General features: G+C 42.1%; 1 protein-coding gene across 2 annotated transcripts in view; it reads left to right on the top strand.

The window, feature by feature from the left end:
* Positions 1-22679: 22679 nt before the first annotated feature.
* Positions 22680-25893, top strand: part of LRRC3B (leucine rich repeat containing 3B) — an 82003-nt gene continuing 78789 nt past the window's right edge. Inside the window, exon 1 of one of the 2 annotated variants that reach the window (XM_054595840.1) lies at positions 22680-22827. The gene's annotated coding sequence lies outside the window, so the exon portion shown is untranslated. Of the gene's footprint in view, positions 22828-25040; positions 25104-25893 lie in introns of those variants that run through there. The other variant, XM_054595841.1, reaches the window with a different exon arrangement.

Below are 25893 nucleotides of genomic sequence, written 5' to 3'. Positions count from 1 at the left end.
GAATGATGTGCTCTACCTTTTCCACTTGCACACCCTGCCCAACTTTAATCCTCAACGCAAATACCACCGCCCGGAAGAAATCGTAATCATTTCCCCCTCTATCCCTTCTCTGAAACTCCATAACTCCTTAGTTCTGATACCACATATCACAGAAGTCACTTGCCTTAGAGTCATATAGATCTAGACTCAAAACCCAGATCTTCCAATTACTAATAATGACATTGGAAAATTATTATTTGTTCTGACTATCTCGTCATTCATCCTAAAGTGGGAAAGATAATAATAGCTTCCTCAGGAAGCTAATTTGGGACTAAATGACATGGAACTACACATATATATCATGGTACCACAATGTCAACAAAATATTGTAACTTTTAATGTTATTTCTTTGCTACAAATAAGATTTCCCACTCCATACTTTGTAAAGCAGTTACTTGGATACATGTCATACACTGATTTGCAACCTAAATTTCTACAGTGGGTTCAGTCTTTGGGCCACCCAAAGAGGGAGAGTGGGGAAGGAGGGAAGTGATGAGAAGGCAGAGACTGACGTCAGAATAAGTTTTTATTTGCCCCTTCTTCCCAGCAGAAGTCTTCTGCAGGGACACCAGACTGCTCTTGTTCCTCCACGTTCTGGTCATATAAGCAGCAACATCCACGGATTTGTCAGTACAACTTCCTCCTCAAGGCTCGGATACTGTGAAGAGCCTGAGAGGCCTGGCTCCTACCCCTGCCACTAAGAGAAACATTTGCCACCCTGGCTTTCCCACCTTGTCTCTGGGAACCCCTCTCAAAATTGCACCTTGGGCTTTCCTTTTATGGGCCCTCATTTTAATTCCCAAGACCCAGTGGAAAATGTTACTATCTCTCTCTATAGGTAGAAATAAAAATAACCAATACTTACATAGAGCTTATTGGGCCTAGGTATCCTTTTGAGCACTTTGCCACTATCAGCCCATTTTGTTCTCATAAGGATCATAGGAAATAATTTCTATTATTATCCTCATTTTATGGATGAGAAAACTGAGGCATTAAGAAGACCATTTACCTAAGGCTACACAGCTCATAGTGTCAGAGCTGGGATTCAAACCAGAGCCCATGATTATAATCTCTAAGCCACATACACCCTTAATGAGCAGACAGATAGAAAGGTAGATATGCAGACGTGGATCTAAAGGTTGATTGAAATTTTCTCTTTGAGACTCAGCCACAGTACCACTTCCCATTAGAAACTTATCCTAGCACCTGCACATCCTCCCCCCTCCAAAATGAATCAAGTGTCCCCTTCTTTCTTTCTTCTTTTATTATTTTGAGTCCACCTCAGTTCAGACCCTCATCTAAACTGTGGGCTCTGGAGAACTGACAATTTATTTTATTTATCTTTGCCACACCAGTGTCTAACACAATGCCTGACACAGCAAAATATGGTGAATGAGTGAATAGCTGATTGAGGCTCTGTCTGTCTATTAAGTCTATGGGAATCAATCAATAATCTTCCACTTATAGAAAGCAGAGCCTATGCTTTGCACATTTTTACATGCCCTCAAATGCTTAGGAGGCATCTCATAACAAAAGCTGCCTAAATGCTAGTTGAAGGAGTGAAGGAACAAACAACCCCTTTCTGGAACTCCCAATAAAATCTGCCTCGGCCCCTCTCTCTGCTCTCAGTCCCTTTTGTCTAATGCTTTAGCCCTCACAGGCTTCATCTGTGTAGCTTATTCATGTTTAAAAATGAGTATGACACTCTACTATCTTAGAAATACTCTTGACTCCAATTGCTATTTTTAAAAGGGACAAGTGCAATTATGGTTTTAGATCTATGAGAACAACAGCGGGAGTTTATCATTTGTTGGTGCTACGGAGTAATTCCAACATTTATGGTTCATATCTCCCTTTCTCTCCCCATCAGGTTTTCTCAGTTCCCAGGCAAGATTATGTCCTGTCCTGATATGAGAAAAACAGTAAAACAATTGTAATTTTGATGGTGCATCTGTACATAGGGATTCTGGAAAAGCAATCCATCTCTCTCTCTCTCTCTCTCTCTCTCTCTCTCTCTCTCTCACACACACACACACACACACACGAAAATAGGTATGTGTGTGTGTCCTGATAAGGGTTAACTACCCTCAACATATCATACTCAATCATTGCAATCCAAAGCACTGTGAAGTATGCAAAAGTAACTAATTTATATAGCTTTTCTTTTCCCCTTTTTCCTGGTCCTCTACTCTCTCCATGCTAATATGTAGCTGTAGGGAGACCTTGACCCAAGGGGTCTGTTGGGTTCCTTTCACATGATAATGTCAACTCTGGTAGACAATGATGTGCAATTTCCAAGGTGGCCTACGGGAGTCTCTGCCTCCTGGGAGTCACACACTTGTGCAGTGCCCTCCACATTCTACTAGCGTTGGCCTCTGTGACCAATAGCATTTTATGACAAATGTGATGACATCCATTTCTCAGATTAGGTTAAATACCACCTAGAACTTATATCTTGATACAGATCTCTCTCTTTCAGATCATTCACTCTGGGGAGACCAGCTGTCTGTCACAGTGTAAGCAGCCCTATGTGCTGTCCTACATGGTGAGGAGCTTAAGCTTCCTGCCAACATTCATGTGAGTGAGTTCAGCTGTCTAATCCAGTGAAGCTTTGGGAGCACTGTGGACCCAGGACGCATCTTAACCGCAACTTGAAGAAAGACCCTCAGTGGCAACCATCCATCTCAGATTCTCCCTGACTCCTGACCCTCAGAGAGGTGAGATTACCCATATTGATTATTTTAAACTGCTAAGTTTAGGGGGGTGGATTGTGCAGAAATATTTAATTAATACAGCTTTGTTGTTAGATTGGAAAGTTGAAATTAAACAGACTGAGCTGGCATTGCCACTTGCTAGCTGTGTGACCTCTGTGGGCTATTTACCTCTCTTAGCCCCAGGTTTCTAATCTAAAAAACATCAGCTTTATCTCATAACTTCAGCCTTAAAGAGAAATGCTTAAATAGAAAAGAAAAAAAACCAAACACGTGGCATACTCCATCCTGAGATTTTCTAGTATTACTGATAATTCAATGTCATTAGTTTTTAATTTAAAGAAACACCAATATAAATCTAAATATTTTTAAAAATACCTCTTTCATCTACATTTGGTGTACAGCTAGTTTCTAAGAAAAGCAGTTAGGGAAAAACATATTTACTAGTAAGCACATAATGAGTGAGGTGATATGCGTGGGAAGCATGTAAAAATGTTGAATGTCTGGTGGTCCAAAAGAGAGCCCATAGTCTGATTCATTTGCGTATTAATATAAATCACAAACCACAGAGAGAGATTTGATGGAAGGACCTGGAAATTTTTTGCATGACCGCCCATACTCTGGTGAAACATCCTGCTCAGGTAGATGTGAACAGCATTTTTTTCTTTCTTCCTAGGATATGCTATAAATTTTTAAAACTCCATATTTTCTTGCCACCTCAACAACCCCACAAACAGGCTATAAGCACCTTACACAAGTGGCAGGTGCACCAGTATGATATCAGGGTTCACAATAACTCACAAAGGACAATAGTTTCAAAGCATATTTCTGCAGGCAAACTTCAGGTCTTTTTTCAAGGTAAAGTGCTATAATGATTGCAGTATTCCTGTATTTCTTAACCATTTAACATTGTAAATTGTAACATTGATTTAATTAGGTTCCTATATTTTTCTATGCACCTGTTTGAATGTTGTTTCCCGAACCACATTTTTTTCTCATAAATCCTTTTGTTTTTATTGTATAACTTTGCACAAAGTTGCATAACATGACCCTTGACCAGAGGTCAGCAAATTATGGTCCATGTGCCAAACCCGAGCCATTGCCCATTTTAGGGAACATAATATTTTTGGAACATAGTCATGTCCATGTGTTTATTATATATTGTTTGTGATGGCTTTTGAACTCTACTGGCACAGTTGAGTGTCTGTGAGAGAGATGCCATGGCCCACAAAGACTCATATATTTACTATCTGGCCCATTGCAGAAGTTTGCTCGTGCCTCCCCTAGACCAAAAGAAACATGGAGGATCAAAACAAGGCTGTCTAACCAAGGTTAGAAGAGTGGAGCTAAGTTTTTCAATCCAAGGTCATGAACCTTTTATTCCAAGGTTATTAGTCCTTCATTACAAAGTTAATATCACTGATTCTATATCAAGACATTTGCAGAAGGATAGGGAAAGGGAAGGGAAGGGGAAAGTCAAGGAACATACAGCAAGGACTCATGGACAAAACCAAAGGGGAAGAGCTGAGGGAGGGAAGGAGAGAGGGGAGCAAGGGAAAGTGGGCGGGGGGAGGCAGAGACAAATGTATTTAAAAAATAAATAAATAAATAAATAAATAAATGCTTGGCGGGGGGAAGGATGATAAAACTCAGAGATATCATACTGGGTACCTAACAGTCAAGCTAAATATAAAGGATATAGCTTTGAAAAATATTATTAGATGTTTCCAAAATAATTACTGTATTCATCATAGAAAAAATAGGACTTTTTTGTGTTCCTTAAATTTTATTCACTTTTAAATTTGAACTGCTTATGGTATGTGGAGGCAACACTTCCATAATAGGGTCTCTAAACTCTTAATTCAAGGAAGAATTGTGGCTATTGGACTAGAATTTAAAGCAGGTCAACAAAGGGTTGTCAAATCATGGTGGCCGTACCTCTTGGTGTATTCCTTTTCCAAACCCCCTCCTACTTTCCAACAGACAACTTCAGAGTAAATTTTAGCCCCATGATTGTTGCTATTTAGGGGGAATTACTTAACCTTTCTCTGCTTCTATTTCTCATCTATGAATTGGAGATAGTAGTATCTACTCAAGAGATATTGTACATGAAGTGCTTATTATGGTATTTGCTACACAATTAAGCATTCAGAAAATGTTATTTTAAATTCTTATTTAAGTTCCCAATATACTTTCCCTGAAGAATATTTAGTAAAAACTGAGAGGGAACAGGTAGGAGTGACATCTTTTCCAATCAGAAGGAATTAGTTTTTTTCTCCATCAACCTTAGATCTTTGAAGTTAAACCACGCTTCATATCCTAGTTTGTATCAAATGGTCCTTTAATTGCTGTTCTACCCATAATAAGACAAACCACTTTTGAAAGGATTTTAGTTCAGAAGGAAAGGAAAGGAACCAACACACACACACACACACACACACACACACACACACACACACACTGACTTACATGCCAGATTCGAAGTTGCACAAACGTTTTTATTTAAATCATTACAACAGTCCTGTGAGGTATATGTTATTTGTGTTTCACATATCAGAAAACCAACTTTTAGAATAGCTACCAGCCAGCTCAAGACACATAGCTAGCCGATGGCCCTGCCATGACTGCAAAGATTATCCTGGGTTCCCTTTGCTTTAAGAATAGTTCTCAACTGGGGAGGATTTTGCCCTCTAGGGGATATTTGGCAATATGAGGGGAGAGAGGTAGGGCCTGGGTGCCACTAACATGTAGTAGGGAGAGAGGCCAGGGACGCTGGTAAACATCCTACAATGCGAAGAATGGACCCAAATGTCCCAAATGCACATAGTGCTGAGGTTGAGAACCCTGGGTCATATCAGGCTGCATCAGAGATTTTCTTTTTTTTTCGTAAAGAAAACAAATGCAAATAACATTTCTAAAAGACTTGCTTAAATGGTTTCAGCTGATTATTATTCAAAGTTGTTGATAAAATGGACTTCTTTTAAAAATGTTTTAGTTTCTTTAACATCTATTTTTAACCTCTTCCACTGCTCTCTGAGACTTGTTAATATGGCTTGAAATATTTCAAGGAGAAAAGGAAATGTTATTTGGCGTTGCAAATACCATGTTGACATTGCCCTGCATTAGCAGAATTCCCTTAGAAGAAACTCAAGATGCCAGACATGATTCTCAAGGCCACTCTAAATAATGCTGTGTCGAGCAAAGGTACTGAGAGAAAGTGCTCTTGGGTATTTTTTTAAAACTGTGATTCATGTCTCCTTGGAACTGGCAGACACAAAGCAAATGCTGTTGGTGCCTTGTTTGAATGCCCTTTACAGGATGGGGCACCGCACTCCCAGCTTCTGTGATTGTCGCTGCTGAGGGTACGCAGTTGTCATGCTCCTGGGAACTCATGCTCCCCTGGGAAGCCATGCTCCATCCTACTGAGCAAAGGCTCAGGACTGACAAAAAGGTGTATAAAAAGCCAGTCGTCTTGTTTTAAGAAGGACCAAGTCCACGGTACACTTCATATTCCAAAACTTCCCATAGGATCAGGCTGAAACTGGACTCCAACGAAGTCTACATTCTTGCTTGGATTCCTTTCCTTGCTCTGTTAGGCCTCCTATCCTCCCCTGGTCCTGGGAGCAGCCGCCAATAAATCACTTTCACAAAAATGCCCGCTAGGGCTCTGGGTCTATGGAACCTGTCTCAAAACATGTGGGCTCAACACATCCAAATGACAAGGAGCCTTCAGAGTTGACATTCTTCTTGACCCTACTCTATCACTATTGTTTTTTAGCCAGGGGCCTAAAGGAGAGGCAGGGACAATCAAAACTCAGAAAAGTGTGGCCAGGGAGGATGCCAAGTTCTGTCTACTAATCAGAAGACTGCTAGGAGCTTGTCTTTCCAAATTCAAGCTTTTCCCTGAGAGGAGCAGTTTCTTTCCTTGGCCTGAAACCAGGCCTCGAGGCAATTGCAGTTGCGCTACATTTCCAGCTCCCATCAAAGTTAATGGAGAGAAATTTTTCTTACTTTACAATTTCTATTGAATTTAAACATTTAAGATTGTCAGCATAAAAGAGTCCATGAAATTTTGCATCCCTTAATAAGGCTATTAATTATACCTTATGGGAATTGATTATTTTCTGTTCTTTTTCTTTCATGATTCTTGAAGTTCTTGAAACATATTTTGACCTATTTCTAGTACTCGGTCCACCAAGACAGATTTTGGTCAGCAAATAATTAAAATAGCAATTAAGACTATTTCCTAAGTATAATTTTCTAAGCAGTACTTGGTGAATAAAGAGCCTTTTCCCCAGAAATGTTAGTTTTTAAAAAATATACAGCCATCAAGTTAAAGGGAAATTTATGATTTTTCTGTACTTTCACCAGACATTTCCAGAGGAATTTGTTTTATCCCAAGTGAAGACACATATTTATATGTTAATTCCACATGTATTTGTTTAATACCTTCCATGCTCCAAGCGCTGTTTTAGCCACTGAAGATACAAGGATGAGCAAAACAGACAAAATGCCTTTCCTCTCGGAGCTCACTTTATAATGGGCAGACAGATAAGAAAATGAATACACTGACAAACATGTGTTATTATATCAGATATCAATAAATGAAAGAAACGTTTAGCAGAATAACACCTCACCTTAAGGAAGGGGATGCTAACTTAGATAAGATTATGGCAGTGTTTCTCAGATCAGATGACAAGCCAAGACTTGAATGAAATGAAGAAGCATGGCATACATATATTTGGGGAAGATCTTTTAGGTAGAGAGCAACTACTGCCAAGTCCCTGAGACTGAAACATGATTGACAAGGAGTATCAAGGTCACTAGCAGGAGCACAGAGAGCAAGGTGAAGAGCAGGGTAAGCAATAAGGCTATTGTAACTTACCAGAGGGGCTGAATAGTTTGGGCAAGTCACTTCTTCATAATTCCTCTTCTTACAGGACAATTGGCATCTTCTGTCCCCAGTTATCAAAGGCTAACAACATCGCATGTACAAATAGTACACAGGTATATAGAATTAGTCCTGGTGGAGGACGAAGCCTTATAACAAGGAAGTGATGTGATGGTGTTAACATTGCTGAGGTCACTCTGGCTGCTGAGTAAAAAACAGATTGAATGGCAGGGTCGGGGGGCGGGGAAGTTAAAGAAGATAACACCATTTAGAATGCTATTGCAGTGGTCCAGGCGAAAGGCAGCAATAGCTGGAGCTAGGAGATATCAGTGGAGGTGGTAAGAAGCAGCTGGCTTGGGGATATAATTTGAAAATGGTGTTGACAGGATGTGCTGATGCTGGAAATGATGTGAGTGAGAGAGACATGTCATTGGAAATGCTAAGGTGGGCTCTTGTTATTACTGTCCTTGTTTGGCTTATAAGCAAGTGTTAGAAATAATGTAGACAATCACTGTATCCTTTTCTGGTAATTTTTGTGTTAGCGCGCACGTGCGTGTGTGCACGTGTGTGTGTGTGTGTGTGTGTGGCATGGGAGCCTTTATATTTGAATGTTACTTCTATCCTTTGTTTCTTAGCCTCAACACTGTTGTACTAGGGAGCTGTTTTGTGAGTTGTTGGGTGTTTAGCAGCATCCCTGGCCTTTCTCCCAACAGTATATGCAAGTAGTACCTCCCTCCTAGTGTGACAACCAAAAATATCTCAAGACATTTGCCAATGTCTCTTGAGGGGCAAAACTTCCACCAGTTAAGAATCACTACTCTAAGCAAAAGTGACAGTGAGGCTGTGGTCTTGGTTCTTCCTCTGAGTGACCTCGGGCAAGCCACCGAACCTCTTAGGGCTCTATTTTTTCCCAATGTGTTTGTCATACCCATAAGTAGAATGTCTGTTAACCCAAGTTTAGAAACTCTAGAAATTAGTTAACTAACTTCATTTTTCAGAGGAATTAACTTCCAAAGAATTTCAAATAAATACAGTCTCAAAAATATCACACTAATATAAACATCAAATTAATTTTCTTTCTGGAAGTGAAAAAATGCCCCCACCAATTATAGGGCTGATTTTTCTCAGTCTACGCCATAATTTGAAGAGGAAAAAAATTGCTAATAGGCATTCCCAGATCCTGAAATAGCTTCTGCAATTTCCCTATTTGCAAAGGCCAATTGAAGGCTTACAACCACAGCTGTCTATCTGTGGATTTTTGTGGGCCTTATTGGGCAATCTGGTTCATTAAAGTTAAGCTTTTGGTTGACAATATTGAATTATGGCAGGAACTGCTGGGGATTATTTTGCTACATCACATCTGCTCCTTTGCCCAATTAGAGCTGTCCGTAATCAGATGTTGAAACAGAAAAAAAAAACAACAAAAAACCTCCCAGGATTTTTGTGAAACTATTTCCTCTAAGTAATGGTATGATTTTTCTTATCTTCCCTAAAGTTTGAAATTCAAGGAGTATTTAAAATCAATAGTATGGCACTCGCTCAGATACACCGAGGCTGACACGACATAGGCTCACCTCTTACCTCTAATCAGAGTGGAGTCGGGACCAGAGCCTGGGTCTCTTCATTTTAGCTCCTGGGCTATGCTCCTGGCATCTACAATGCCTGTTGCTTTGCCAGATATTGAGGAAGCAAGCCAGCAGACAGATACATGGTTGGTTATGAAACTTTATTTACAAAATCATGGATAAAACAGGAAGTCAAAAATATTGCTATCTGTTAGTGTATTGCATGGTAAGGTGGCTAAAAGCTATTCTCTGTGTGTCTGGTGTGTGGATGTCCTCTATTTGGATGACCTATATGCAGGGCTTCTGCTTTATAAAATCTGTGAATGCTTTTTATTAAATGAAAAAGACAAATCAATTTTCTATATTTATCCCAGCATTCTAGCTTCACTAAGCGTGGCTACTGCCAGAGCCTTTTAACAAAAGCTAAGTCAGCTGAATGTGCCAGCCCCTTTTTGGCTTTTTCTGAATTCCAGAGGGCCAGGGATTTCCTTCCTGGCCATATCCAGGGGTCAATGCTGGATGCTAAATGGTAAATTGATTTGTGCCATTGATTACTTTAAATTAAGCATCATATGTATAGAGTGATCCCAAGAGGGCTAGATCTGATGATTTTGATAGAAGAAACCTTGAGATGACTTTTATTATTCTAGTGACAACAAGGTAATTAAGCTTTGGGAAGACGGCAGTGATTTGGCCCACCATGCAAAAGGCCCAGGATTTAGTGAGCATCTTGACTCTGAATATCTCTGTGGAGCAGGGCTCCACCTGGAAAATTGGTTGACTAAGAATATAGACTACATCTATAGCCTAAGGCAGACCACCAGCATACTTTAGAATCCATTATAGCTATTTAGAGGGGTGTGTAAAATTTTCATTGGCCAGAGGAATTGCAAAGAAATTATTATTCCATTTATTTATTTATTTTTGTTTGGCAGATATTTGAATATTCATTTTCACTTAGATTAATGTTAGGCAGAAAGGGGAATACAAAGGTCAACAGGACATAAGGCCTCCTCTTAAGAAATTTATGAAGTCATATGGGTCAGACTCTCATAGATATTCCTAACTATACTACATAAACAAGGCAAAATGATAGAGGAGTGGTCAAATATTATAGAATAACAGAAGAAAGTACAGTTAATTCACTTATAAAAGCTCTGCATAGTGAGTATATGAATTAGGATGCTTCCAACTCCAAGTAGCAGAATACCTAATTCAAAGTGGTTTACGCTGGTACGAAGGAGCTTGTTAAGATGAAAATTCTGATTCAGTACTTCTGGGATAGTAACCAAAATTTTGCAGTTTTAGCACATTCCAGGTTATTTCAATATAGTTGGTCCACTGACCACTCTTTTGAGTGGCAAACATTTTCAAAACAATGTTTTGTATTCTCTCATAACAAAAGTTTGGAGGTAGATGGTTACAAGCATCATCATAAGTCAAATGACATCAATAAGAATCCAGGGTCTTTCCATTTTTTCTCTTCTCCACATGACAACTTCTGTCTTCAGGCTTTTTTCCCTCATGGTCTCAAAATGGCTGCCATAATTCCAAACATTACACGCAGGCATGGCAAAGTGTGTGACTAGTAAGAGAGGAGTATTTTTTTCTCCTATGATTCTTTTTAAAGGGAAAAAGGCATTTACTAAAAAAATTACTAGTAGCACACTGCCCTTAGATTCCATTGACAGGAATCATGTCTGATGCTTATACTTCACGGCAAAGACTTCGGGGAAAGCAGGTTTTCAACCTGTATAGTGAGATATGGGCTCTGTTGAAAATATAGTGGGGAGGAAAATGGTCATGTGGTAGGGTAGCCAATGGTATCTGCCACAGTGGGGTGGAGGTTCTGTTGTCCATGGACATTTTAAAATGCTAGCGACACCCCACTGAGTTAGCCCAGGGAAGGGATGATTGGAATGCATCATAGTGTGGGTACTTAGATAACATCAGATATCTTCATTTGCTTCATCACCATCTCCCTCTATTGGTCGATGACTTACCATCCCCCCCGTCTATGGTATTGATTTAGAGCACTAACATTTCTCACCTGGAGTATTGTAATAGAGCATTAAATGATCTCACTGTCCCCGTCCCTGAATTTATACCTCTCATTCATCTTGCATACAGCAGTTCTAGTCTGCAAATGTGACTATGATATAGCTTGTTCAAAATTCTTTAATGGTCCCCCACACCCTTTGTGATAAAATATTAACTCCACAGCATAGTCTTCTAGTCTCACTATAATTTCCTCTCTGCTTTTTGTCCAGCCTAACGTCCCAACACTCCCTACCAAAGTCAAAGTCTTTGATTTAAAGAGAGCAAGAGAGTAATTTTCCTAGGACTGATAATTAAATTCTACAGGTATAAAGTCATCCATTTAAGAATTCCTTTAAATATCTTCACAGATCATAAAGAGTGATTACAAGGATTCCACTGATTTAGAACATCTATAGTTCCTGATCTATTTCATATCTTAGATGCTTGATCTTCAAGGTCATTCCCAAATATCCCAGGAGGGTTTAACACTGAGGTCTCCAGGGCCTTTCCATTCACTCAGAGACTACAAGTCATTAGGAGTCCAAATTCTTATTTCCTTAATGTTAACTTTAGTATGCCTTCCCTTCCATGATTTATTAAGTTCTAACCAAGACTAGAGGACTTTCTGGCTTATTGAATTTTCAATATGCATGATTTTTTATTATTATATCTCTGCCCATCCTCTCATTACTTTTTTCATTCTGCCAGATGCAGGTCAGAGACAGCTTACTTTCCCTTTCTGTCTACCACCACTCAAAACCACAAGCATGGAGCCTGACATATATTAATGTATTAATAAGTGCTCAGTAAGTGATTTTCCATTCTCTCCCTTACACATTTTTTAGGGACCTCTTCTCTGGTTTGGTGGTAGAGTTGAAAATCCAACACATAGTCCCAGCCTTTAAATGATCAGACCTGAGTTTACCATGACAATGATTGTTTCATTATTGCCATATATTGAAAGTATGTACATAGAACATTGGGAATGGGGAGGAAATAGTCTTTAGGTTTTCCCAGAGAGTTTGGAAAGGCAACTCAGGGATGATATGGTGAGAGATACCTAAAAGGTGTGGAGAAGCTGGCTGCATGAGGACAAGATGCTGGGCAGTACCTCAGCGAGAAGCACCAGAGTGTGGTGAATCCAGGGGTACTTTGAGCAGCTTAACATCACTGAACCTTAGAGAAAGGGGAAGTGGCAGAGGGTGGGGCTATTGAAATAGTCATGCAGAAGATTATAATGAGACTGTATAATTAAAGATTTTATTTAAAGATTTATAAATGAGACTGTATAATGTAGGCTGTATAATAAAGATTTTAGTATGAACCACTAAAGAATTTTGAGGAAAGTATGTCACAGTCACATTTGCAGGCTAGGGGCTCACTACAGGTGCAGTGCTGAGAAGAAAGGGAGGGTGGGTGGAGAGCTGGGGGCAGCGAGGCCTTTCAGGAGGGTGTTCCAATACTCAGGTAAGAAAGAATAATGTTCTGAATCAAGGCAACCACGGAGTGGGGAGCTGATAATGTGGTATAGAATGATCGGAGAGATATTCAGGAGGTAAAAACTTGGTTCTATTTGGTGGTGTATATGTTGAATAAGGGTGAATATGGCTTGGGGTGAATATATGATGAGCAGAGAGAAGATTATGAGTTCCAGTCTCCATCATGAAAAGATCCCCCCTTGCTGTAGTTGTTGCACGGCTCATTGTGGACCAAGCTGTGTGCCAGCCATATCTAGCAACCTGTAAACAGAACTCAGCCTTGATTCCTGGTAAAGCTTGCTGGTAAGTGCCTCTCCCCATCCAACTCTTGAGGAATCGAGTACTGTGGCTCATAGAAACATAACATTGGCCACATGTGAATATTGTACTTTCCTCTTGAGTATCATCTCTATTTTTATTGAACAACTGTCAGTAGGCCATGCAACATTGCCAACAACACACTGAAAATAGAAGAAGGACGGCAATTACCTCAGCAGAGATTAGCACAGAAAGTAAAATTGCACTTATGTAATACTCATCTCCCAGGCACAGAGACCAGCCTTCATTGGTTTCTCTGTATCCGCTTCGGCATCATGGCAAAACAACACCATCCTTGTCCATACTGGACAGACCTTCCCTCTCCCGAATTCCCTCTGCCTGTGTTCTCTAACCCTTTGCTCAGAACAGACACCAGAACATGGAGCTGTTCCCAGTGACAATTTCCCATCAAGATGCTGCAGACAGATGAGAGATAATATTAGCTAACAACATATCAGCACTCCTCCATGTTTGGCAACTACTTGTCAGTAAACTTCAGGGGGAAAAAAAAAGGCTTGCATTTTGGAGGGTGTCAGGATTGAGAGGAACTTGAGAGATGATTGAGGCCAGTCCTCTCCATTTACAGAGGAAAACACTGAAGCCTGGGCATTAAATGGTTTGTCCATAGCTTCCCTTGTCCCTTAAATTTGGAGAGAGAATTGAAAACCCAGCCTCCACTCCAGCAAGGGCATTTCCCCAATGCCCTGGGCTTCTTACCGTGAAACAGAGACTACAGGAAAAGCTACCTCATCACATCCCTAACACCCCCAGGAGGTGGAGAAGACTTCAATACAAAAAAAGAAAATCAACCCCATAATTACATACAGAACTGACTCCAGACCAACGAGCAGAAATATTGTGTTACTTCCATAAGCGCCCCGGGAGGAGGAGAGGAAAGCCTGCTTCGGCAATTACAGACAGGGACGTGGGTCTGATGGAAAGATACCATTTTCAGAAAACACAAATAACAGAGGAAGTGGCTAGGATGGGATGTAAAAAGTAGTAACAACTAATTGCTAAGGAGAACCACTTTGGCATCAATTGTTTATAAAAATTTACCCTCCCCGCCCCCCGCAAAAATCTCTGGCATTGAAACTAAGCTGACTCATGTACCTATTAAATTGTAGTAATAAGAGTATTAACTTTATTGCTTGAACTCTGAGCACACCTTGTCAGGATAAATTTTACACCTGGAATTAACAGGGAGACATGGAGGATAAAGGCGATCTCAGGGAGAAAGGAAATACCTGTGACACAGTGGTGATTCTGACTTATGAACCCAGGGTCCTATTTTAGTACAGAGAGGGGTGAGGGGCTATTCACCAGATATTTTAGTGTCACATCCATTATCTCAATTTATTCGAATAAGCACGTTATAAGATGAGTATCAACTGAGTTAGAGAGGTTTTGAACCTTCCCACATTTGGGCTTTCCCAAGTTTAGATCCAATTATAAAAACTGTTTATTTCAAAATTGTTTTACATTTACAGAAGAATTGCAAAGATGGTACATAGGATTCTCATAAACTTTTCACTCAGCTTCTCCTATTTTTGACATTTTGCATCACCATGTGCACTTGACTTTAAGAGTTCTACTGAGATATAATTCACCTATTTAAAGTGTACCTTTCAATGGTTTTTAGTATATTTATAGATAAGAGCAACTATCACTCCAGTCAATATTAGAACATTTTTATGACCTCAAAGAGAAACCCCATACCATTTAGCTGTCTCTTCCCTTCCCCTCTCCCCCACCCACCCCATTCCTAAACAACTACTTGCTAATCTACTTTATGTCTGTAAATCTCCTGAACATTGCATATGAATATAATTGTATAATATGTGGCATTTTATATATGAATATAATTGTATAACATGTGGCATTTTATAACTGAATTTTCTCACTTACCATAGTGTTTTCAAGGTCAATCCATGTGTAGCATGTATTCAGTACTTCATTTTTTCAATGGCCAAATAATATTCCACTTTATGGACATAACATATTTCATCTAACCATTTGTTAGTTGATGTATATTTGGGTTGTTTCCATCTGTTGGCTTTCAGGAATCATGTTGACCTAATCTTGATGGAATCAAAAGGTCCATTATATTGCTGATAAAGCTGATTGAAGAACATAATTTTAGACCTATAAGGTCCTGAAGACTGACCTAATGAATCACTTCCAAATTAAGCTGACTTATTCATCAAGTTGCTGACTAATGACCTTCCCATGAGGGCAAGTCCTTAAACATATGGCAGAGGCCAATCCAAACATGCAAGTCCTGTGGGCTTACCATTTCCCAGAGAGGGATGCAATAAATAAATAATGCTCAGTTCCTTCTTTCAAACACATCAATCTTCTCCCTTTGGGATCATAGTGAAGGGGCCAGAGAGATGGCTTAGTTTGGGTTACCCTAGAAGCTGACCCATGAGACAAAGGTGAGAGTTTGAGTAGTTTATTTGGAAAGTTCTGGGAGAGGCCTAGAGGAGTGAGGCAAGGAAGGAAAGGAAGGAAGCCAGTAAAGGGCAAGTTAGTGTTGTGGGGACTTAGGGCACAGACACAGCGAGGATCTCTGGGAGACAGTGTAGAACATTCCTTAGAGTCATACCAACAGAGGGGTAGTGTGCAGGGTATCTACCCATCAACTCTTATCAGTCACTGGGGGTGGGGCAGTCAGTCCCCTGGGTAGCCCTGCTAGGCTAACCCTCAAGGGACCAGGCATAGAGTAGCTGGTTCTTGCTGTAGAAGCTGTGGGACTGTGAATGGTGAAGCCAAGGGGATGTGGAGGCACCAAAAACTATGTGCACCTGGGAGTGTTACAATATCTCCTTATGAGAAAGGCAGGAAGAAAAAGAGGGATTCCATCCTGATAATGAGACCTTCCAATGAGGCATTGACTGGGGGCAGCTGGAGGTAGCACCATAGCCCTGAACTTGTCTATAAAAATAATGACAAAGTCTGTGTTCACTAAATCTTTGATAATTAAAACTGGAATCATATATGAAGCAATATTCCAGTGCAGCCCTACCCCCTTTCAGTTCATAGAGATTTCTGCCCTTTAAAGAAATGTGTTACTATGTGATTGTATTGTGGTAGAGAAAGCACACAATGTGGAGATTGATGCTCCTGGTTTCAGAACCTGACCCCAATGTATAGAATCTGTGTGCAAACTCTTGGAGCAAACTGTTTAATCTCTGAGAGCAGGTTCTCTCAGTCCACTTCACAGTCCGGTAACAAATAAAATGAGATGTTTGATGATCTTTATTACAGTGGCTGGTTTATAATGTGAATTCAATAAGTAGTGGGGTATTTTTTTCATATTTCTTACTGGGAGTAAGGAGGAGATGCAACAAAAAATACATTAACTCATTCAACCAATATTTATTAAATTCCTACTATGTGCAGAATTCTATTACAGTCATTGGCATAGAGTGGCAAAGAATTGAAATCTCTGTCTTCATGAAGCCATCGTTCCAGTAAATCACAAATACTGGAATTCTGTTTGTACATGTCAGGTTCTATTTTCATTGTCTGGCAAAACAGAGCTTAATTTATGTTATTCATTGGGCTTTTAACTTCTCAAAATATCAGCTTCATATCAAAATGTCCCCAAAGGTTTTCTCTCCAACCTTTAATCAAACATATTCTTAGAAGGATTTCTCAAATCTTTCTTTGATATTGCATTAGCTGGAATTTTTTTGGTCTCAAGTGACAGAAGCCAAATTTGAACTAGTTTAAGGAAAAAGGAGAATTTAGTGAAAACAGAGGATGAATAAAAAGTTTTAGGAAATGCAGACACATGGCTGGCCCTCCAAGCAGCTGGGACCAGGAACTGAGACCCTCCGGAGAACCACTGTGCCTCTCACACCTGTCCCCATGTGGCAGCTTTGTCACTCACGCTGCAATGTGACTTTCTCCACATGGAAGACAGCGTGCCTGTTCATGGCTGCTACGGTTTACATCTTGCACTTTAGCTACCAAAGAGACTGACCCAGCTCTCCCAGTTTTCTCATCTAAAATTTCCATGGAAGAGATTCTGATAGTCACAGCCTGAGACAGGAATTCTCTACTGGTCATTCAGCTGTGTATTTACACGTCATTCCCACACCAATTATATGGTGGGTGCGGAGGGGCTACAAGTGCACTGCTAGAATCCCATACTACCTGTCAAGACAGGGATCCTTCACAAGGCTAATCCTCTCATCGTGGACACCTTCCTGGCAGGCAGCGTGTAGAACAGCAGCTCTGGAAGCTGAAGAAATGAATGAAACAACAGAGCTAGAAGAGGCCTCATCTTATTCAGTCCACATAGGTATCCATGAGTAGATTATTTTCTGCAAATTGGTCAAATATAGTCAAAACAAACACATTAAAATGGATTATTCACCACTTAGGTGTCAGAGAAGTAATAGTAATATCTTTATTGCACACGTTAATGTTCTTGAGTGCTTCCAAAGTACCATGGAACCTCAAACCACTTTCCAGTTTCATAGAATTAATTAGCTCCCCTGTGGAGCAGCTCAGGAGGAATATTGCCATTTTGGAGATAGGATGGCTGAGCTGGAAAGGCAAGGGGTGTTGAATTATTCATCTTTTCCATAAGCACGTATCAAGCATCTACTCTGGGCATGCATGGCTCTGGGCAGACAGTTTTGGGGTTATAAACCGCTGGAAATAAAGTCTCTTCTCTCATGGAACTTAAGCTTAGCAGGAAAGGTGAACTTGTCAACAGCTACCTTTAATGCAAGTCATCCTAAGACCCAAATAAGATGGATAAACATGACAAGCTAGAGGAAGCTATAAAACAGGGCTGGGAAGAAAGTTAAATTGCAGAGGCCCATGAAAACCATAAGGAATTTGGTCTTTAATATGTAGATTCATCATTAAAATCTACATATATACATTTCTTATAAATTCATTTACATGGGTGGTTTTCTAATTTTTTTAAATCAATAATAAACCCATATCTCCTACTCTAAATCCCTGCCACTGGCAATCACAGATCTGTACTCTGTATCTAAGAGTTCGTGTTTTAGATTCTACATATAAGTGAAATCATATACTATTTGTTCTTATCTGACTTATTTCATTTAGCATAATGCTCTTGAAGTCTTGAAGTTGTGTTGTGACATATGGCAGGATTTCCTTCATTTTTATGGCTGAAAAACATTCCTCTGTGTGTGTATGTATGTGTCTTACATTTGTTTTACCCATTCATCCATCAATGGACATTTAGGTTGTTTCCATGTCTTGGCTAATGTAAATAATGCTGCAATGAACAGAGGGGTGCAGACATACCATTATACATGATGATTTCACTTCCTTTGGATGAATACCCAGAAGTGGATTTGCTGGATCATACAGTGGATCTATGTTTAATTTTTTTAAAAACCTCTATACCAGTTTCTGAAGTGGTGGCACCAATTTATATTCCCAGCTACTCTTTCTATTCTTAATTAAATGATCTCAATAAATGACAGAAAAATTGATCTATTTGCCTAAATCACTCAAATGATGAGCTAGTTCACTGGTTTACTTTGCCCTGTGAGTTCTGGATTAAAATTTATAATACTGAGGGAAGACTGGAATGTGCAGAGAATGGGTAGCCATTAACTATTCATGTTTTCATTATCCAGGGAAGGTCTGATTTCTACTACAGCTCTCTTTGTGAACCCAACTTCAATGAAGAGGGGAAATCCATGAGAAACTATGGAGAGATGCACATGGAGGAGCCCATGTAGAGAGAAAGTTAGGCCCTTGGCCCTCAGCTCCTGTGAATGCCAACAGCCAGCACAGGCTGCAAGGCATGTGAGTGAGCCATTTGGGAAGCAAATCCTCCAGCCCTGAGTTGAATGCCCTAAGTGGGCCAGAAGTGAGCTTCCCTCCCTGAGCCTTGTCCAAATTCTACCCAGATTCAGGCTAATAAAAACTGTTATTATTTTTAAGCCAAGAAGTTCAAGGGTGGTTTGTTATTAAGAACAGTTAACTGGAACACCTTCCACGAAAAATTCATGACAGTAACACCTTTTTGCCTTGATTCCTTTATTCTTTAGACATCAAGGTTTTAGAAACCCCAATTATTCAGATTTTAGAAACTTAACTCAGGAGTTTAGAGGAATGCATTTCCATTTCTCTATAGAGTTTCAAAGGGAGAAGGCAATTCAAAACTTAAGAAAATTTTCTTTACATGCAAAATTTCTAAAATATTAATTTTAAAATGATGCACTCCTATTTCTAAAAAGGGTTAGACTAAAAACACCAATAAATGGTATTTGTCTCTATAACATTTGCATCTTTAACATTTGTAATATATATAGACAAGTTTTTACAAAATCTCCACCTCTGACCCAAAAGGGCTACTACTGTATCTATGAAGGTCATTTAATCTCATGATCCTTCAAGGCTGGGCTTTCTTCTCTAATTCACTAATCAAACATTACAAATATAGCTTCTGATACCTCCTCTCTCCTCTTCTTTTTTATTGGTTGTCAAGACAAGGCAAGGCAGCAACCAATCAGCTCTTTATATTAAACAGTGTATTTTGCTGAGCTGGACTTGACTCCTGGTTGCTACAAAACAAATCTAAGTTTATATCAGAGGTGACAAACTCCATACCCTGTCATTTATCCTTTTTATAGCATGGGTGACACCAGTAGTCAGCAAGTCTTGTTGATGACTATGTGAATCAACTAAAGCAGAAAACATCTAAGTCTACAGATTTCCTGTGTCAATTATCAGAAGTTTTTAAAAAACATAAAGTAAACTAAATTAAAAACAAATTACACTGCTATTGATTACTATACAAATTTTAAAAAAGAAATCCTTAATCTCCGTACTAACAGCCATAAACACTGTTAATACTGGAATGTATATTTCTCTAGACGTGAGTCTAAATACATACCTATGTGACGAAAATGCACTGTACCATGAACTCATCCTTATACATTTAATGATTGCCAAAAAACCCAAAACATATTGAGATTTTATTATATACTAGGCACTGTTCTAAGTGCTTCATAAATACTATTTCATTTAAAGCACAAAAATACTATGAGACAAATAACATTACCCAATTATACAGCTGAGGTCTTGGAGGTCTAGATCACAGGTAGCACATAGAAATGTCTGACTCCAAACCTAGATCTGTCAACTAGTAATTTTTACTATTCTCTCATCTTGTACACCTGAATTTTTAAACTAAAATTACAACCATCATTCATGACAATATTTGCCTATTCACTTACAACAACAGTTTAATGTCTGACTAGTACTTACAGTTTTTCAAAATCTTTCACCATTCCTCTCGTTAGACATTTGAGTTTGATTTTGTTTTTTTCAATTTTCTAACAGTATAAACAGCACTGCAATAAATATCCTTGTAGGTCAATCTTGTTTGTACATATTTGATTATTTCCTGAGTCTAGAAGTTAAGTTGTTGGGACAATGGTGTGCAAAAATTTTATGTTTTTAATAGTAATGCCAAATTTCCCTTCAGAGAAATTACACCAAATTACCTACCTACCATTCATATGTACCTATGTCTGGGTCCTAAAATCTCATTTAAAAAACCAAACCAAAACAAAATAAATAAACAAAACTTCAAACCACAACCTCCCTAATCACTGTCTCATCTTAGAAATAGGAGTTATCTTAAGAGTTATCTTTTCTAATCTCCTGAACATTATAGACCTTTTCATAGTGCATCTCTGATCTAGGTTACTCATTCTGTATAATCTGTAGAAAGTTCTGGGGACAGAAAAAAATTTTTAAATAATTTTAAATAGCCCAAACTATTTTTAAACTCTCAGCAATAAAATACTCTCCAAATGATTGTAAAATTCACCGAGAATAAGAGAATGTCACTGGAAATGGGGAAACTTTGGCCAGTTTTTAACGAAGCTGACACAGGTCACAAAATGATAAAGATTTTTTTGGTCATTTTCCACCTTGAATGGGTTTGCTCCAGGTGTTGGCAGCTCAGTACTTGTCCTTTATTCTAGGCAGGTGAGCAACAGCTTGGCTTCCTTTGCCTTTGGAAATTCAGCAAACAGAGGTGGGATGGTCAGTGGAAAAAGATTGCTTAGAAACAAACATAAATGAGACAGTTTCACATTTCTAGGTCAAAGGGGCTGTGAGTATAATTATATGCATCCTCTCCCCGCCTCAAGTTCTTAAAAATTTCATCACCAAGTCCCTTTAATTCTAGAGACACTGGGATTTAACTGGGTGTAAAGCAGGAAATGACCTTCAACTGGTTAAGCTTCCCTTGAATGCCCATTAGATACAAAAAAATGCTGAATGTTGCAATGGAAACCAAAAAAGAAAGAAGGTAATACTCACAGGTGAGTGAAACAATAGAAGTCTACTTTAAAAAAATCTATAGATATGTAAATTTTGCAAGTGATTGAGAACTACAACTAAGACAGTGAAGACAAAAGAAAGATTAATTCTGCCTGGGGTTAGGGATGAAGTGTGGAGTTGGAAAAGGCTATAAAAAATGAAGGTATTTATAATGGCTGGGATGGACAATTCCTTTGGCCCAAATTGATTTTTTTTTTTTTTGGTGCATATTTGATAAATAAATTAAATCATGAAATAAGAACATTACTAAAACTAATAATTTGCTTTAATCTAAAAACACACACTTTCTTAAAAGGGGCATATAGACTCTATTTCAGCTCCACATTTCCAGTTATCCCTGGAAGGTGAGGAAAATTTGAATCCTTCTTATACCTTCTGCTCTGGTAAACTGGACTGGTTGGGGTTATGGAACAGGGGTCATGACTCAATTCCAAAACTTTGGGCTTCAAGACCTGCAGGGGATCATTCTGAGATCCGACCAAGGAATCTTCAGAGGGGCTATCTCACCATATTCATCTCCCCCCATCCCTCCAAATAGCCTAGTACAGTACTTGGCACCCAGTAGGCAATCATTTGTCAAATGGATTTTAAGCATTCTCCTTTTTCCCTGTTAGAGGACAATCAACCCATCACCACGCTTTGCTTCTCTGCCAGCTTAATTTAGCTCTGATCTCAGTAGTTAGGAAAGCAAGAGAAAGAATGGGGCCATAGCATCCTGAGAGTGAAGCTATGCGAGAGAGTGTGAGGAAGGCAGGCGAGGGCTGCAGGGGGTGCTAAACACTCCCACCTCAGCTCCTCAGCTCCGGCGGCAGACGCTCAGCCCCCGCCCTCTCTCTATTTCGGACCCGCACCCGGGAGGTGAGAGGGCAGCGCTGGCGAGGTGGTGGTAGGGCTGTACCATATTCGTTAGTCCCTGCTGCTTTTTCCAGTCCCCAGCCTTCTCGCCCCTCCTTCCTCCTCCCCAGCCCAGGTTTGGAAGCGATTCCCCTCTAGCGATTGAGCCGATTGCATCTGGGTGAGAGGCGCTTCGCCTCCCTCACGTCTTTGTCTCCTCCTCCTGCGAGGCTCCCGGGCCCGGCGCAGGGTTTGCAGCGGCCGCCGCAGCAGCTGGAGCCAAGCCGTGCCCTGCACGGGCGCCTGGGGCCGCACCCGCTCCGGGTGAAGGTGCTGGAGGACGCCAGCCGAGCCACTCACTGCCCGCCCGCATCCCGCGCTCCAGCCGCCGCGCACCAACCCAGCGGGCGCAGCGGGGGAACCAGCCAGCCCAGCCCGACCGGTCTGGGGCGGGCAGCCCGGCTAGCAGCCGCGTGCGGATAGCGGCGCTGCAGCTCTGGCAGCGCGCACACCCCCAGGCACACGTACCTAACGCCTCCTCCCTGCGCCACCAGGATGGAGCAGCCATCCCAGCCCGGGACTGGCGCAAGGTAAGGTGCGGCCGCCTGTTGCTTTTCGCAAAGCGCGGTATCATCCCTTTGTCCAGGTGCCTAGGTCGTTCCTGCGGGAACAAGTAGAGGAGAACTATAACACTACTTCTGAGCCAGGTCCAAACCCCCTGCTCCCCTTAGCGCAGACCCTTAGAGACAGCCCTCCTGGCCAGGGGGAGTCGACCCTCTTTGCTCGCGTGCAGCCAGCTGCCACGCAATAGTCTGCAAACTTTTGTGCACCCCCGCCCCCTCCGCGCGGTACTCACCCCGTGCCGTGCAAGTTGCAGGTCTAGTTTCTATGTGCGCCCTTCCCCCAGTTCCCCTCCCTTGCCGAATACATCTGCCCATTTCTGTGTTCTTGTCAGTCGACTTTTCACTCCCTGCAGCTCCCGCTAGAGAGGCGAGGGTTTGGGACTCAGCAGTACTCATCCTGCCTGTAGGGGCAGTTTAGGAGCCGAGATGGTGGAATAGGAGAGGTGGGGAGTGGGAAAAGGCTGCGGCCACCCCCGGGGTTCTGTCCAGCGCAGCGGAAGTCGGTGCATCCTTGCGTTTGCCACCCCCAACTAGGTAATGAAACCTTTGGAGGGGCTTGCGGCTTTGCGCCCTGCGAAAGCCAAGTGCAGATCCGGGTGGGTGAAGTAAGTGGTTTTGGGAGGGAAAAGGTTGCTTGCGGGTAGAGAAGGAAGCTGAGTGTCGAGGATACATCTAATTGAGGGGGGACCAAAAGGCTCTGCTAATGCGGGCGAGGGGCCAGTCCCGAACAGATATCTGATAGGGAGGAAAAGGGATTGGAGTCCGGAGGGTGCTGGCCGGGTGTGTAAATACAGATGGGGGAGGGGCTGGGCACCTGGGGAGGCTTGGGGAGGCTCAGAGAGACGAAATGGAGCCCTGGAATCCTGGGGCCCCGGGGACCTTGGGAAGGCAGGCTTCTGGGTGACTGGGATGGGGCTATCTCCCTCTCCTGGAGAAACAAACCTCCCGGCGAGATTCTGAATTGCGTTGGTGTCTTGGGCGGTGACTGAGTGGTTTAGATCATGGACCAGGGATGCTTTTCCTGGATCTATAAGGACCTAAGTCCCTCTCCTTTCCTTGGCACCGGCTTCTACACCCTTCCATCTCCTCAGCCAGGTCTGCAGACCCACGCCCACCTTCCCTGAGAGGTGCTCTGGAGTTAAGGGCGCCTCCGTCGCTGCAGGGTGGGAACGGGATTCCTGGCCCTCGGGGGAGACAAGTGTGCGGAGTACGGGGAGACTCCCCAGCGCAGAGACAGTAGACAGGGGTCCTAACTGTTGGAGGAGAGCACAGGGGTGAAGGCTGCACTGGGAGCCCCCGCCCCCGCGTCTCTCCGCAAATCGCACCTGGGCGGAGCAAAGGAGTGGGGGAGTCCGCGTGCTGCGCTGGGGGAGGCTCAGGGGCGCAGAGCTGCAGGGAGTGAGGAGTGAAGCGGTGTGGGCACTGGGTGAGGGAAGACCCCGCAGATCCGGGGCCCCGTGCGGAGGTGGGCTGTTCAGTTTGCAGCCCCAAGGTAGATCCTTCGGGTTGTTCCAGATGCTTTGGTCGATGCAGGAAGCGAAGTCTCTTTTCTCCTTTGCACCCCAGCAGTCTGAGATGGAAGAGCATTTGCGGGAGGGGGCTTAGGCCGCTGTGGCAAAGAGAGAGGGGCAGCCCCCGAGGCCCCATTTATCCTGGTGGGGCACATACTGACTGGGCTGCCCAAGGCCTGGATGCACCTCATTTAACCCTTCTCTCTTTGAGTGGGTGCACGCCCATCTACTAGCGGTTCCTTTGGCTTAGAGTTCGGTTCTCATTTCCTACTCAACCTATAAGAGAAGAATTTGGAGGTTGCGTGGATCTGGAGACGTGTAAAACCCTCTGGTGCTCCCTGTTCGAACCTCCCACGTGCAGGTTTTTAGGGGCACGGCTGGCTCTGCAGTTGCCCTGTAGACGCCTTCTGCCCTCCCGCACCAACTGGGAGAAAGCACCGCTCAACGTAGTCCCCTCTTTTGGACCCCATTCCTGGGCTAGACCCTCCGGGAAGAGATTTCGACTTGCAAGGGCTCTGGGGAGGAGTCCCGAGGTCGGTCCTCCCATCCCCATCCCGGGGCACCCCCGGAGCAGCGGTTCCCTGTCGCCCAGCGGCAAGCCCCAAGGAGCGGGAACGGGGATTCCCTCGGCTCTGGCTCCAGGAGGTGCTCCCGAGTACGAAGGCCACACCCTCGCAGGCCAGGCGTCGGGGAGAGAGCGTTGGCTTCTTCTGAATTACCTGGATACCTGAGGTAGGACCCCAGAATTAAGTCCCTCCCTCGGCAAGATTTAGCTTCTGATGCCCCAGGGTCCATTTCTTCTTCTTCTTCTTTTTTTTTCCCTGGATGCTTATCACCCGGATTTGAGCGCAGGCCACTTCCCTTTGCACGTAGAAACAGGTTGGAGCCTGTCCTCTGAGAACTCTTGAAGGAAGAAGAATTCAAATCCATACCAAGGTTGTTTTTCTGTTTGTTTGTTTTTGTATTGTTTTTGTTTTCAGGTTGCGAAACTATGCTGGGGAGACAGGTACTAATATTAATAACCAGCGCTAGCATTTATTGAGCCTTTACTCTGTGCCAGGCATCATTCTAGATGTTGTATGTGCACTGTTGTAGTTTGAATACTCGCAACCCGGGAAGATAATTAAAGTTATTTTTCCCATTTTAGTGGTGAGGAAACTAAGTGGTGGAGAAATTATTTGCTTGCAGTCAGCCAGCCAGTAAGTGGTGGGGCAGGTTTCTCTCATGAGTAGAGAACATTGGGTGTGTCCCACACTCCCTGCCTATTTGGTCCTAAAGACCCTTTGCCCACAAGGAATTGTGGGTGAGGCCTCCCCAGTGGCAAGACTGGGTCAGCCCATGCCCATGCACCCCTGAAGCTGGGGCTCCAGAGAGACTGATGGTACATCTCACTTCCCCCAGAGTCTGTTGGGTTGCCTCTTGGCAGGATGGGATCCTGGTACTGGAAGCGGATTTAGGGACTCGACTGCTGACACTGGACATCTTTTCTGAACCTTTGGGTAGACATTGCCTTTTGAAATGT

This window comes from Pteronotus mesoamericanus, unplaced genomic scaffold, assembly GCF_021234165.1.
Source record: "Pteronotus mesoamericanus isolate MK-2021 breed Mesoamerican mustached bat unplaced genomic scaffold, CSHL_Meso_final scaffold_54, whole genome shotgun sequence".
Taxonomy (NCBI): domain Eukaryota; kingdom Metazoa; phylum Chordata; class Mammalia; order Chiroptera; family Mormoopidae; genus Pteronotus; species Pteronotus mesoamericanus.
Note: the sequence above shows the minus strand (reverse complement) of the source record. Positions and strands in the feature narration are given on the sequence as shown.